At 48.0% G+C, this 11,939-nt stretch overlaps 1 long non-coding RNA gene across 1 annotated transcript; it reads right to left on the bottom strand.

Moving 5' to 3' along the window:
* Positions 1-681: 681 nt before the first annotated feature.
* Positions 682-10,414, bottom strand: LOC135290762 (uncharacterized). The gene is made up of 4 exons (XR_010353560.1): positions 10,161-10,414; positions 1,845-1,938; positions 1,360-1,622; positions 682-1,228 (listed from the first exon to the last, which is right to left on the bottom strand). It is a non-coding gene; the product is annotated as an uncharacterized LOC135290762 (long non-coding RNA).
* Positions 10,415-11,939: the final 1,525 nt, after the last annotated feature.

Here is an 11,939-nt window from a genome sequence, read left to right as displayed (position 1 = left end):
TCACCACATCCCTTCCTTGCTGGGCCTCTCCTCTTCCTCTTTCGCCATGTTTTCTTTGTGTCACTTGTGCTGCTGTTTTTGACTTGTCATGACAACAGGGCCACACATTGACATGTCTGGGGGACAATGGATCCAAAAGAACCTGTCTAGTCAAAAGTTCTCTACCTAGATGAGTTCTGTGCTCACCTCCTGCTCACTGCTCTGCAAGTGTGGCTGCATTCCCAGCTGGCATCCATACGTTTGACATCAAGGTGTTCTGGGGTGCCACTGCCTCCCCTGGCCTTTTGGATGCCATGGCAGTGGGTTTAGATCACTCTTCTCTCCCTGCCCCTAAGGTGTCTCACAGCCAGTGCTGATCTCCAGCCAAGTCCCCACAAAGCCATTCTGCAGCATGTCCAAACCTGTTTGTCTCAAGCCTCTCATTCCTGCTGCTGCTGCCCTTCCCTCCTACACTTCCCCAGCAGCCTTGGAGCCCAGATGCTGCTGCTGAGCTCTCGGGATGCTCGCTGCTCTCCAGCTCCCACACATCCATCATCTCAGCCTTACTGCCATTTAGGGAGTTCAGCAGAGCTCCCTGCCCTGCTGCTCTCTGCAAGGTCTCTGCCTGCCCAACTTGCTCCAGGGCCCCCATGCCACGGCCAGGAATGGGGGAGGAGGCAGCAGGGGCAGATGCACATCCATGCTTAGTATCCCATCATTTCTGGCCCAGCTAGAGAGCCAAATCAGGACCTGTTCAAAGTACACTGAAAGGGTCAGTTCCTGTATACATTGGGCCCTTTCTCTGCAAGGCTGAAATCAAGTTCCCAAACCTTTAATTGGACATTCTGTCTACCAAAGCTGTTGTTCATCTGCCTCCTCCTGTATGCCAGAGCAAACCCAAAACAACTGCACGTCCTGGCCCTGCTGCAAAGGCAATCGTGTGCCTGGGATCTGGGCTGCTGTCCCCATGGACCAGCCATCCCTTCCCTCTGGACACAGCTTGAAGCACAGTGAGCTCGTCCTTGGCCAGCTGCTTCCCTGGGCCCACACCACAAGAAAAGTTCTCAGAGCTACACCTACAGCACATGAACCAAAAATCTACCACACAGGACTTAGCTTGGTCTCCTTACCTTACATCCTTTTTCCTCTGAACTCAACTCCTCTTTTTTTCTTCTGTCATCATCATTGCCGGTGCCATTTTCCCCATTCTCCTTCTCTCTGCTGCATGTGGGGCTCAGAGGAAGGAGAGCTAATCCCGATGGAGGCAAAGCTTTTGTGAGTACATGCATATAGGCAGCCTCTAAATATTGCAAACATCAACAGTCTAGTAACTCGGACTCTGCGTGCTCTTGGAGCTCCAGACTCCACCTCTGACCCGACCTCGAAACACTGGGGGCTGAATTTTGTTTCCTGTAGAAAAGGGCCACCGTTTGTAAGAAGGTGCATCCTCGTCTTGAGACACCCAGGGTGGAAAGAAGAGCTAGCCCCTGACGATGTCCTCATTGCTGTAGAAATGAAAGTGCCTGCAGACCAGGTCATGGAGCAGAATGCCCAGGGATCAGATGGTGGCTGGCTGGCCATGGCAGCAGCTGAAGAGGATCCACTCCGGTGGGCTGCACTCCTATGGGACTCCTATGGCGTTCCTATGGGACGCAGGTGCAGCTCATCAGGCGATGCTGCTCCCTCTCCCTGCCAGCCAGCTCCCGTTCCACAGCAGCCAGCCCCTGCCCCGCCAAAAAGCAACTTGGCTGCAGCCGGCTGAAGGAGTATTCCCCCTCCATCCCTCCCTCCCTCCCTCCCTGTTCCCCCTCTGCCAGCAAAGGGGGAACCTCCCCTGCCCGGCTGGGCCCCGGCTTTGGGCTCACCTGACATCTAGGTGTAGAACATGTCCTGGAGGATCGTGCCGCACCTGAAGTCGATGAGCTTCGCCTTGCCCGTGCCCAGGTCCACAAGGACGTTCTTGTTATGAATAGAAAATTGTATTTTTTTTAAGTTTCAGAGTTTAAAAAAAAAACAAAAAAAAAAACAAGTCAGACCGGGTCAGACTCCTTTGGTTTCGCTGCCAAAGAAAAAGTTTCTAATTACCCGTTAATGGCCGATGATTAACTATTGTTCCTCTGATGTTGGTCCTTTGCCAAAAAGATACCAAGGGAAACCCTCCAGGGTAAAGAGAATGGGCAGTGACACCAGAGACAACATGCAAATGAGAAATGCATTGCACCCCGGGTTTTTACAGTTTTACAGTTTTTACAAGAAAAACCCCTAAAATCACGAGCCAGCAAGTGACTTAAGTGACGTCTAAGAATGGGAGCATAGTCCCGTACCTGCTTGGACCTTTTGTTTCTCATCCTAACCTGAAAAGATACTGATTAAGAAGACATCCCGGAGTGTTAAACAAACAAGTCAAGGACTCCACGACTCTCCCGTGAGGACAGAGTCCCCAGCTCTGTCTGCAGACCAGCGGACAAAGCTGCATCATCCTCCTTCTCCGTGCCATGCCTGGGAGCAACGGCGGTGTGGGTGCAACCCATCGATTGCTCCCCACCTGAGCTGATTCTTCTTAATAAAGGCATTAAAAAGGAGAAAGATCTCCTGCCCATTTATTTCAGCTTGGGGACTCGTCCGGGATAGCCACGCCTGAAGAGGACACCAGGACTGGGACGGCCGCCCACCCTGGACCTGCAGGACAGCTGGCTATCGGGACCAGAGAAGATCGGCTTGGGACAGTGACACGGAGCAGCGCCGGATTGGTGAGAATATCCGGCGGTGGGAGAGGGAGGCGAGCGAGTGTGTGTGAGTGAGACGAGGGCCGGCAGCTCGGCCCCTTGAAGCGAGTGAGGACCCCTCAGTACCGCGGTTCCGCACCCCCGTGAGGGGGCCGGACGGGAACAGGGGAAAGCGAGTGGAATTGGTGATTGAGGCGCCTCCAGAGGGGTAAAGAGGACCGCCCTCCGGGCGTGCGGAGGAAATACTTTGTGAGTGGCACGCACCCCAAAGGCTCTGATACAGGTCCTAACGAAGGAAGTTAGGCGATTTAGGATATCAGGCAGTTTGGCCCTGACAAAGGAGGTCAGGCGCCCCTCAGAAGCCAGGGTTTCGAGGTTTGACTGTTTGAGCCTTGGCAAAGGAGGCCAAGGTCTCTCTAAGTCCTGGCGAAGGAGGTCAGGCAAACCTCAGAGGTCAGGACCTCGAGGATGTTTTTTTGTATTTTGATTGTTTGTTGAGTCTTGGCAAGAGAAGGCCAAGGTCTTAACAAAGTCCTGACGAAAAGGGTCAGTGAAATTGGAGTTTTGGCAGGAGGTCGAGACTTCTTAAATAATTAAGACTTCTTAAATATTTCCTCTAGAGAAAAAAAGACATCTTTGTGATTTGTTTAGAGGCAGAAAAATATGGGAGGGTGCGGTAGTAAAAAAAGTGGCCAAAGATTGAAGAATATACCTCCCCACAGTCCCCTAGGTGAACTATTAGAGAAATGGGACTTTATAGAAGGCACAGAAGGATTAGATAAAGTTAAGATGATTCATTACTGTTCAGAAGTGTGGCCAGAATTAGAAGTGCAAGGAGGATGGCCATGGTGTGGGACGAAAGACAAGTGGATGTGTCAACAGCTGAGTAATTATCTGACGGCTCGAGATAGTGATCCTGAGGAATTATTGTATGTAGCTTGTTGGTTGAATGCTATAAAGAATGAAGGAGTGCAAATTTGTAAAGTGCAGAGCAAGAAAGAAGGGAATGAAAGAGGAGATGCTGGAATTAAAGAAATTGGTAAAAGGTGGCACCCCCTAGACTACTTGCCTCCTGATGCCCCTCCACCTTATAACCCTCTCCTTCGAGCACCTCAAATAGCAGATCCAGTTCTTCTCCCGGCTGCCATGGGGGCCATTCCCTCACCACCCCCTTTGACTCCTTTAGCTGCTTCGGCACCACCACTAATACCTACTACACCTGCTGCACGCTCCACCCCTTCTCCAGCTCCACCTAATATGCACCCAAGCTCTTCTCCCCCTCCTACTGCAGTCCCTCCACCTCCTCCTAACTGGGACACAAATTCCTCCTTATCTAGTAACCCCTTATCACCAGGTACAGCCATTAGCCTACAGCAAGTCCAAGCTAATGCTAATACCCCTCAAATGCTAAATATATTATTTTCCCCAGAAGAGTCCCGAATGATTAGGGCCGCAAGCATAAGAGTTTGGGAAAAAGATAACCGTCCAGGGCCCCAAGTGCCATCAGGAGAAGAAAAATTGCCACTAGTGGATCCCAATTGGAATCCTAACCAGGAGGAAGGGAGGAAGGCCATGATGGAGTACAGGTCCTTGATAATTCGAGGGATAAGAGAATCAATTCCCAAAGGAACTAATACAAAACTGGCATTTGAAGGTATACAGGAGAAAGATGAAACTCCGGCCACTTGGCTTAATCGCCTGAGGCAGAACTTTCAATTGTACTCCAAAACAGACCTGGACACCAGCGAAGGTGAAATGCTACTAAAAGTCCAATTTGTTACTAAATCTTGGCCTGATATACGGAGAAAACTGGAAAAGATAGAGGATTGGCAAGAAAAAGATATTAACGAGTTATTGAGGGAAGCATTGAAAGTGTATTTAAGGGGGGAAGAAGAAAAAGCGAAGGCCAAAGCTAAGATCATGCTTGCTATAGCCAGAGAAAGTGTGGGAGCAAACAACTCTTTCCTACAGTACGAGGCCACAAAAGAGTGGGGGGGTCCACCACCAGGAGCAGGCAAGGATACGGCAGTACTGTCAGGGGCAGGAGGCATGGAGAGGCCTCGAGTCCCTTTGAGTGAAAGCTGCTGCTATTACTGTGGAGCAACTGGACCCCCCTCAGACTGTTTAGCCTAAAGTTGTGAAATCTTTGCTAGCTGATCAAGATAGCAAAGGAAGCAGCTTTAAGACCAGAAGATCTGGTAAAAGTTTTTTTAAGCAGAAACCACACCCGAGAAGGGAAAAAGAAAAAAAGAACTCATATTTTGTGAAATTTAAAGTTACATCAAGGGATATGGGGGAGTGGTTAATATCTGACGGACGGGTGTTGCTAAACAAAGCACTTGCTGGGATGGTGCTAACAGAACTACAGAAACTAACCCACTGGGGAGTCCAAGGACTATGTGATTATTTCCTAAGAAATAACCTGTGCATAAGCGTATATGACCTAGCAAAAAACAATTATAAAAGAGTGTTTAACTTGCCAAAAAGTGAACCAGAATAGAATAGTGAATACCATAGACTCAGACCGAGGTCCACATTTTGTGGCCCAAACATTGCAAATTATAATTGAAGCTTCAGGAATAAAATGGAGATTACGCTCCGTAGCACCCCTAGAGTTCTGGGAGGGTGGAACAAATGAACAAAACTCTCAAAAATGAATTGGCTAAAGTGTTTGCCCCTAGCGCTCTTGCGCATCAGAACAAGACCCCGGTCTGATATAGGGATTTCACCCTATGAAATAATGTTCGGATTGCCATTCTTGTTAACACCCTATAGCACAGGAGACTATCTGGAAGGAGAAGAAGCTACAAGGAAATATTTAGAAGTAATTGGAAGAACCCTAGAAGGACTTAGAAAGAGAGGATACCTCCCCCAAACCTCCCCTCTTGATACAAAAGCACATGACATCAACCCAGGAGATTGGCTTTTAATAAAATCCTGGAATTATAGACCATTAATGCCTAAATTTGAAGGCCCCTTTCAGGTACTCCTCATCACTAATTCGGCTGTGCGAACCAGAGAAAAAGGTTGGACCCACATCACGAGAATTAAAGGACCAGTCCCACCCCCGAGCATGGGACAAAATTCTTCAGTGTCTCCCTCTGGTATTGGACCAGATTCCACACCACCCTCACACTCTAACTCAGGACAGGATTCAACCGCATCAGGAGTTAATTCAGCTGAATATACTATTATAAAAGGACCAAATGACTTAAAATTGACATTCAAAAAGACTGATGAACTGCATAAGAAAAAAGTTTAGAATCATAACATGTCTTGAAGTGTTTTAAGAAATTTGTAAAAGTTAAAAATTGTTAATAAGTAATTCTGGTTAAGTCGTCCCAACTTAGTACTAAAGACCCCAGGTTAATCTTCTCCAGAGTGCTCCCCTAGGAGAGACCAAATTAGCACGGACAGATCAAGAGAGGTTTAACCAGAGGAGCAAGAGACTCTAAAGAGCTTGGAGACTTCTTCTCAGTAAAATCCTCAAGAGGCAAGGCCAGGTGGGCACGCTGTGCATGATGACCCATACCGGACTCTTGGGAAGGGTAATAGTGCTGGCTCTGATTGCTAGTGGTGCTCTGGAGAGCCCAGGAGAGCTGTGCAATGAGTACTACCAACCTTTCTATGAGAAAGAAGTAAGCTCCTTGCTGAGAGTCCACAACAATTGTGTTAACCTCTCCCAATTGATCTTTTATCAAGAGAATAAAAAAATATATTGGATGACCCGGAACACTGCCACCTTTAGGCAGCCACTCCTGGGAGAGCACCCTGTAGGAGAAACCTGGTGGTGCTTTGAATGTGATGCTACTGAAGCAAACCTGGTAAATCTGATAAAAAGAAAAAGTATTTCTAAATATTGGGAGGGCACGACAAAAATTAATATCTTTCAGGAAACCCCTAAACACCTGTTTTGGGTCAATGGTACCACAACATCCACTGAATTGCCAAGAGGCTGGTCTAGTGGTGGCATCATTAGAATTCTAAAACAAACTGTCTTTATATTACACAAAGAATCTGGATCAAGTTTAAGAGTTCCTATATATGAGGATTTGAGAAAAACAAAACTGAAGAAACAATATATGTTAAACAAAATTTTGAAGCTACAATCAGAATTAGAAGTAATATCTAATCAGACCGCATTAGCTCTTAATCATATTAATGACCAACTCAACCAAACCAAAACAGTAGTTTATCAAATCAAATTAATTGTAGCAGTCATTAGAAACACTTTAAACTAAATAAAAAAACTAGCATATTTAGGAAATCAAAGGACTCTTACACTTGATTCCAGTTGGTGGGATAATCTATGGATTTTCAAAAAAAGTTGGAAAACTATAACCTTCACTGTGGGCACACTTGTTAGTCTGTTCTTATTTCCATGTTTAACAAAAATAGTGACATCTGCTGTACAGAATAACTTAAGGATCTCTAAAGGAATTAACCTGAAAAAACCAAAAAGGGTAATGAAGTTTAGTAAATATGATCACCTCAGTGCTGAGGAAAAGTATAATCAATATAAAAAATATAGGAAATTCTATGTTAATGAGCCAAAAATTATAAGTTGATGCAAGCTTAAGCTTAAGCCTGATCAAAGAAAAAAAGGGGGGAGCTGTTATGAATAGAAAATTGTATTTTTTTTAGTTTCAGAGTTAAAAAAAAGCAAGTCAAACCGGTCAGACTTCTTTAGGTGTGCTGCCAAAGGAAAGCCCTTAATCACCCGTTAATGGCCGGTGATTAACTGATTGTTTCCCTGATGCTGGCCACTTGCCAAAAAAAGACACCAGGACAGACCCCTCCAAGGTAAAGAAAATAGGAGTGACATCGGAGCCAGTATGCAAATAAGAAATGCAGTGCACCTTGGGTTTTTACAGTTTTACAGTTTTTACAAGAAAAACCCCTAAAATCACCAGCCAGCAAGTGACTTAAGTGACGTCTAAAGATGGGAGCATAGTCCCGTACCTGCTTGGACCTTTTTGTTTCTCACTCTAACCTGAAAAGAAACTGATTAAAGAGACCCCCCGGGTTTTTAAACAAACAAACCAAGGACTCCACGACTCTCCCGTGAGGACAGAGTCCCCAGTTCTGTCTGCAGACCAGCGGACAAAGCTGCATCATCCTCCTTCTTCGTGCCACGCCTGGGAGCAACGGCGGCGAGGGTGCAACCCGTCGATTTCTCCACACCTGAGCTGATTCTTCTTAATAAAGGCATTAAAAAGGAGAAAGATCTCCTGCCCATTTATTTCAGTAGCAGCGGACCTGGTCTTTAGAAGCTATTACTGCATATGCACTAGAAACTCCTTCTGCAACACCCTTAGTTACTGCTTGGGCCACTGTATCTTCAGTGGACAAGTGGCGTGTGCAGCTTTCCAGCATTTGCTCTATGGTAGGTTCTGTGTCTAAGTGTAAGGCTCTCAGAATTGCTTTACATTTTTCATTTGAATTACTCGTGGCAAGTTTACACAACAGTTCTTTTCTTGCCTCTGTGCTCTCTATCTGTTTTTCCAGAGCATCCTTAATTCTATCCACATATTTGGTAAAGCTTTCATCTATTCCTTGTTTGATAGTGGAAAAATATTGGGTAGGGGTAGGGTCATCAGGGGTAAGGAGTAAGGAGGTTTTTGCTGCTATAGCCACGTCTTGTAATGTTGCCTTAGGTAAAGTATCAGCTTGGTCAGAGGGCTTTTGCAAATCCCCTTCACCAGCCAGCTGTTCGAGTGTAAAATTTGACTTATCAGCATCTGCAGCGTAGTTATCTGATAATGTTTTTAATTGCTTTTTCCAATGCCTTTCCCAAAGCATGTACTCGGCGGGAGAAAGGAGGCACTGGGCAATATTTTTAATATCGTGGGGTACCAAAACATATGCTGAGAACGTAGCCTCTAGGAAATTTCTAAAAATATGTGAACTTCTACCATGTTCTGTGGCTGTATTTCTTAACTGCACAAGTTCTTTATTTGTAATAGGTTCCCATGTCTTTCTAGTAGTGGCACCTCCTCTTTTTCCCTTCTTATAATCTACTGGAAAGGCAGTAATTCTCTGAGCTAATTGCCACTCCCCTGGCTGTGTGGCTTCCATTTTTATTATTGCCCAAGGATCAACATATTCTATTTCCAAATCAGAATCGCTGTCACTGCTGTCATCAGATGACGAGAAGTGAGAGCTATCAGGCCTTGCCTTATGTTTCTTATGGCTGGCTGGAGCAACATTTGGCAGAGGTGCATGTGTCTGTGGAGAGTGTAAGGCAGCACATGGCAGAACGTGGCTACAGGGAGGCAGCAGGGCTGGAGTGGCCATGCAATGCGTGATACAGCAGGCACAGGACTGGGGGGCGTGGGGAGGGGGGGCAGAACTGAAGGAAGTCTGGGGGGTCCCGACCGGGGGCTGTGGAGCGTGGGTATGGGGGCAGGGGAGGTGCGGGATGGAGGAGGCGGCGGGACTGGAAGAGGGTGCGGCGGATACAGGGTGGCTTGGGTCTGGGGCCGATACGCGGGCAGGCACGATTCCGGCGGCAGGCGAAAGCGCGATGGTGGGGGGGGGCGCGGATACGCAGGCAGGCTGATCCCCTGCAGCAGCCTGGATGATGCCGGGGGCAGGGAAAGACACGATGGTAGCGGGGGGGGCGAGGGTGGGGGAGGGAGTGGGGGCGGGCGTGGCAGGGGCAGGAGGGACGGCAAAGGGGGTGGGGGGGGGCCCAGTAGGGTCGGGGGGAGCAGGGGGAGGGGTGGGGTTTGGGTCGGTCCTGGCGGGAACTGGCGCAGATGCTCTCGGAGATAACACAGAGCAAGGAGGCGCGCAGGGTGTGGCTCCCGAGGGGCAGGCAGGGGGGAAGAGGGGGTGGGCAGGGGCCATGGGCGCCCTGGGGTCGGGGGGTTGCGGCGCAGATGGCAGGACGCTTGGATCCAGAGGAGTACTGGAATCCATGGTGGAGGGGGTGTTATCTCCTCGATTAGCATTTGAAATAGGCGCTTCTGTTGAGTCAGATAAGAACTTCCCCTTTCGTTCAACAGAAGTTAGCCCTGAAGTTACTATCTTTTTGTAAGTTTTTTCTACAGCTTTAGTGATAGCGTGAAATATAGGTAAAAACCGGGTTACAGAAAAGTCTTGGTTAGTTTGAAACTTATATATCGTGGTCCCAATTGTATCCCAAAAGGAGTCTAAGGTAATAGTCTGTGTATTAGTGTTTGGGAAGTGGCAGAGAATCCACTTTATAAATTTTTCAGGTTAGTTTTTGAAAGGTTACCTTTAGAAAAAGAAAAGTTGTTAGAAGATAGGATTTCTAGGATTAGGGAATATAAATCTCTCTCGTTCTGGGATGGCTTAAACGTACTAAGCTTTGATCCCATTTTTCAGTTCCCGCCAGCAGAAAAAAGAGAAAAAAAAAAGAAAAAAACCCAAAAAAAAAGGACCCAAGGAAAAATATTTTGTGCGCAAGAAAGGCTGTGTTAAACTTACACTTTTCAGCCTGTTGTGGGTCAAAGTTCTGCTGGGGGTCGTCTGCTCATCAGCCTCCATGAACAAGTGTTCAGGTGTCGGGGTGCGGGTCGGCTGACCTCCTGTCCAGAAGAGTCCTTCTATAACGGAGAGCTTCTCCTTCCAGGATTTCTGGCGCGGAGGCAGTGACAATTTCACGAAGAAATGCTGCTCCTCTGAAATGCCAGGTCCGGCATTCAGTTCCGCGGCCAGGATATCACGGCGGTTCAGATGTCGGCCCAGGGGCCCCTCGCTGTTCGGGCGTCCGCTATGTTCAGTGCACCATCTATGGCTGGGCTATTACCCTCAGGGCAGAAGCCCAGCGGGGAATGCCGGCCGGCCAGGATAGCTCAGCGGAGGGCCAGGATAGCTCAGCGGGGGGCTCAGGCAACCCAGGCAGGCTATAGTGATTTGCAGTCAGCTCTTTAGTGATTTCAGCTCTTTTAGCTTGCCTGGTGCCGTCGGTACCGCCGCCGCAGCAGACGCAGAGAGAGAGGGAGAAGCGCTGTATGGGTTCCGCAGGGTTCTTTTATTCGGGTCTCCGCGAAGGGTCCAGTGACAGCTCTTCTCTCCCGAAGTGGGCAGAGTTAGGGGTTTTATACCTTACAGGGGTTTTGAAAACTGTCCAATAGTAAGGGTCAGGGGAAAAGTGACCTATGGATATACAGGGAGATAACAGGGTCCGGAAAGGCGGAAGAGAGGGGTTTCTAAAGCCTTAGTCATGCTACTCTTTGGCATTTCCTAGCTCAGGCTTCTGATCGCCAGGGAGGCCGTGCAGGCCCTGTGCCTGCTACAATAAACATTTTCCTGGTGTCCAACCAAATTCTCCTCTCTTCCAACGAAATTTAGTCATAGTTATCTCTTGCTTCCTCCTGTTCTGAACATCTGCAGGAGAAGGTTGGGGGTGGACCCCTCCTCTCCCTTTCTTGCTTGGCATGACACCTTTAACTGGTTTTTTATTTCCAAATATTAATTATCAATATTGATTACTGTTTCAATTTTGTCAGCATGAATCATATCTATTTATCCATTGTTCTCTGCTATCTTGTCCTCATCTTTCCACAATTCCTGTGCCTATTCAAGTCCAGCCTGGGACCGTGCATGCATTTGCTTTAGTTCTGTAGTGATTTATGCCCAGCCATCCTGCCAACCACACCCATTTCAATGTTGCAACAACCTAACTCTGGGCTGCAGTATGTGAATCACACTCTGCTGTGTGAGATGGCAGAGCACCAGAGCAGGCACTGAAGAAGGGGCATTCAGTACATTAGTGAAGTGAGTGCTGGAACCTGGGCTAGCTCTTAGAACTCCGGCACTACGGCAGGAGTCGGGAACTGCCTCGCTATGGGGATTTACCAGAGGCAGAGCCTTTAGTGCCACTTGCTCTCCAGTGCCAGACACAAGCCACGACAGGGACGAAGCACAGGAGAAAGGAGGAGGCGTCCCGTCTTCAGGTTCCACAAGGAACAGTTTAGTCCAGGCGAAGAGAACAGGATGAAAAGCCCCTAGCTGTACTGCCCAAGGCGTTTTGTACACATACAAGTCATGGGGCGGATGCAAACAATGAACCAATAGGGAATCCTCAGGAGAGGAGTGAGGGGATTACATCAAGTGTCTGGGGCAAATTGGGGTAGGAGGGTGGAGAGGATGGGTCACAAGGGCCAATGGGGCTCCCAGGAGTAGGGGAATTCCAAAGGGGAGTTGCAGTCAGGGATTGGCCCAAAGGTTTGGGAACCAAGGGGCTGGGTTGCCTTGACAGGC

The sequence above is a fragment of the Passer domesticus genome, chromosome Z (assembly GCF_036417665.1).
Source record: "Passer domesticus isolate bPasDom1 chromosome Z, bPasDom1.hap1, whole genome shotgun sequence".
Taxonomy (NCBI): domain Eukaryota; kingdom Metazoa; phylum Chordata; class Aves; order Passeriformes; family Passeridae; genus Passer; species Passer domesticus.
This window is presented reverse-complemented; position numbering and strand designations above follow the sequence as displayed.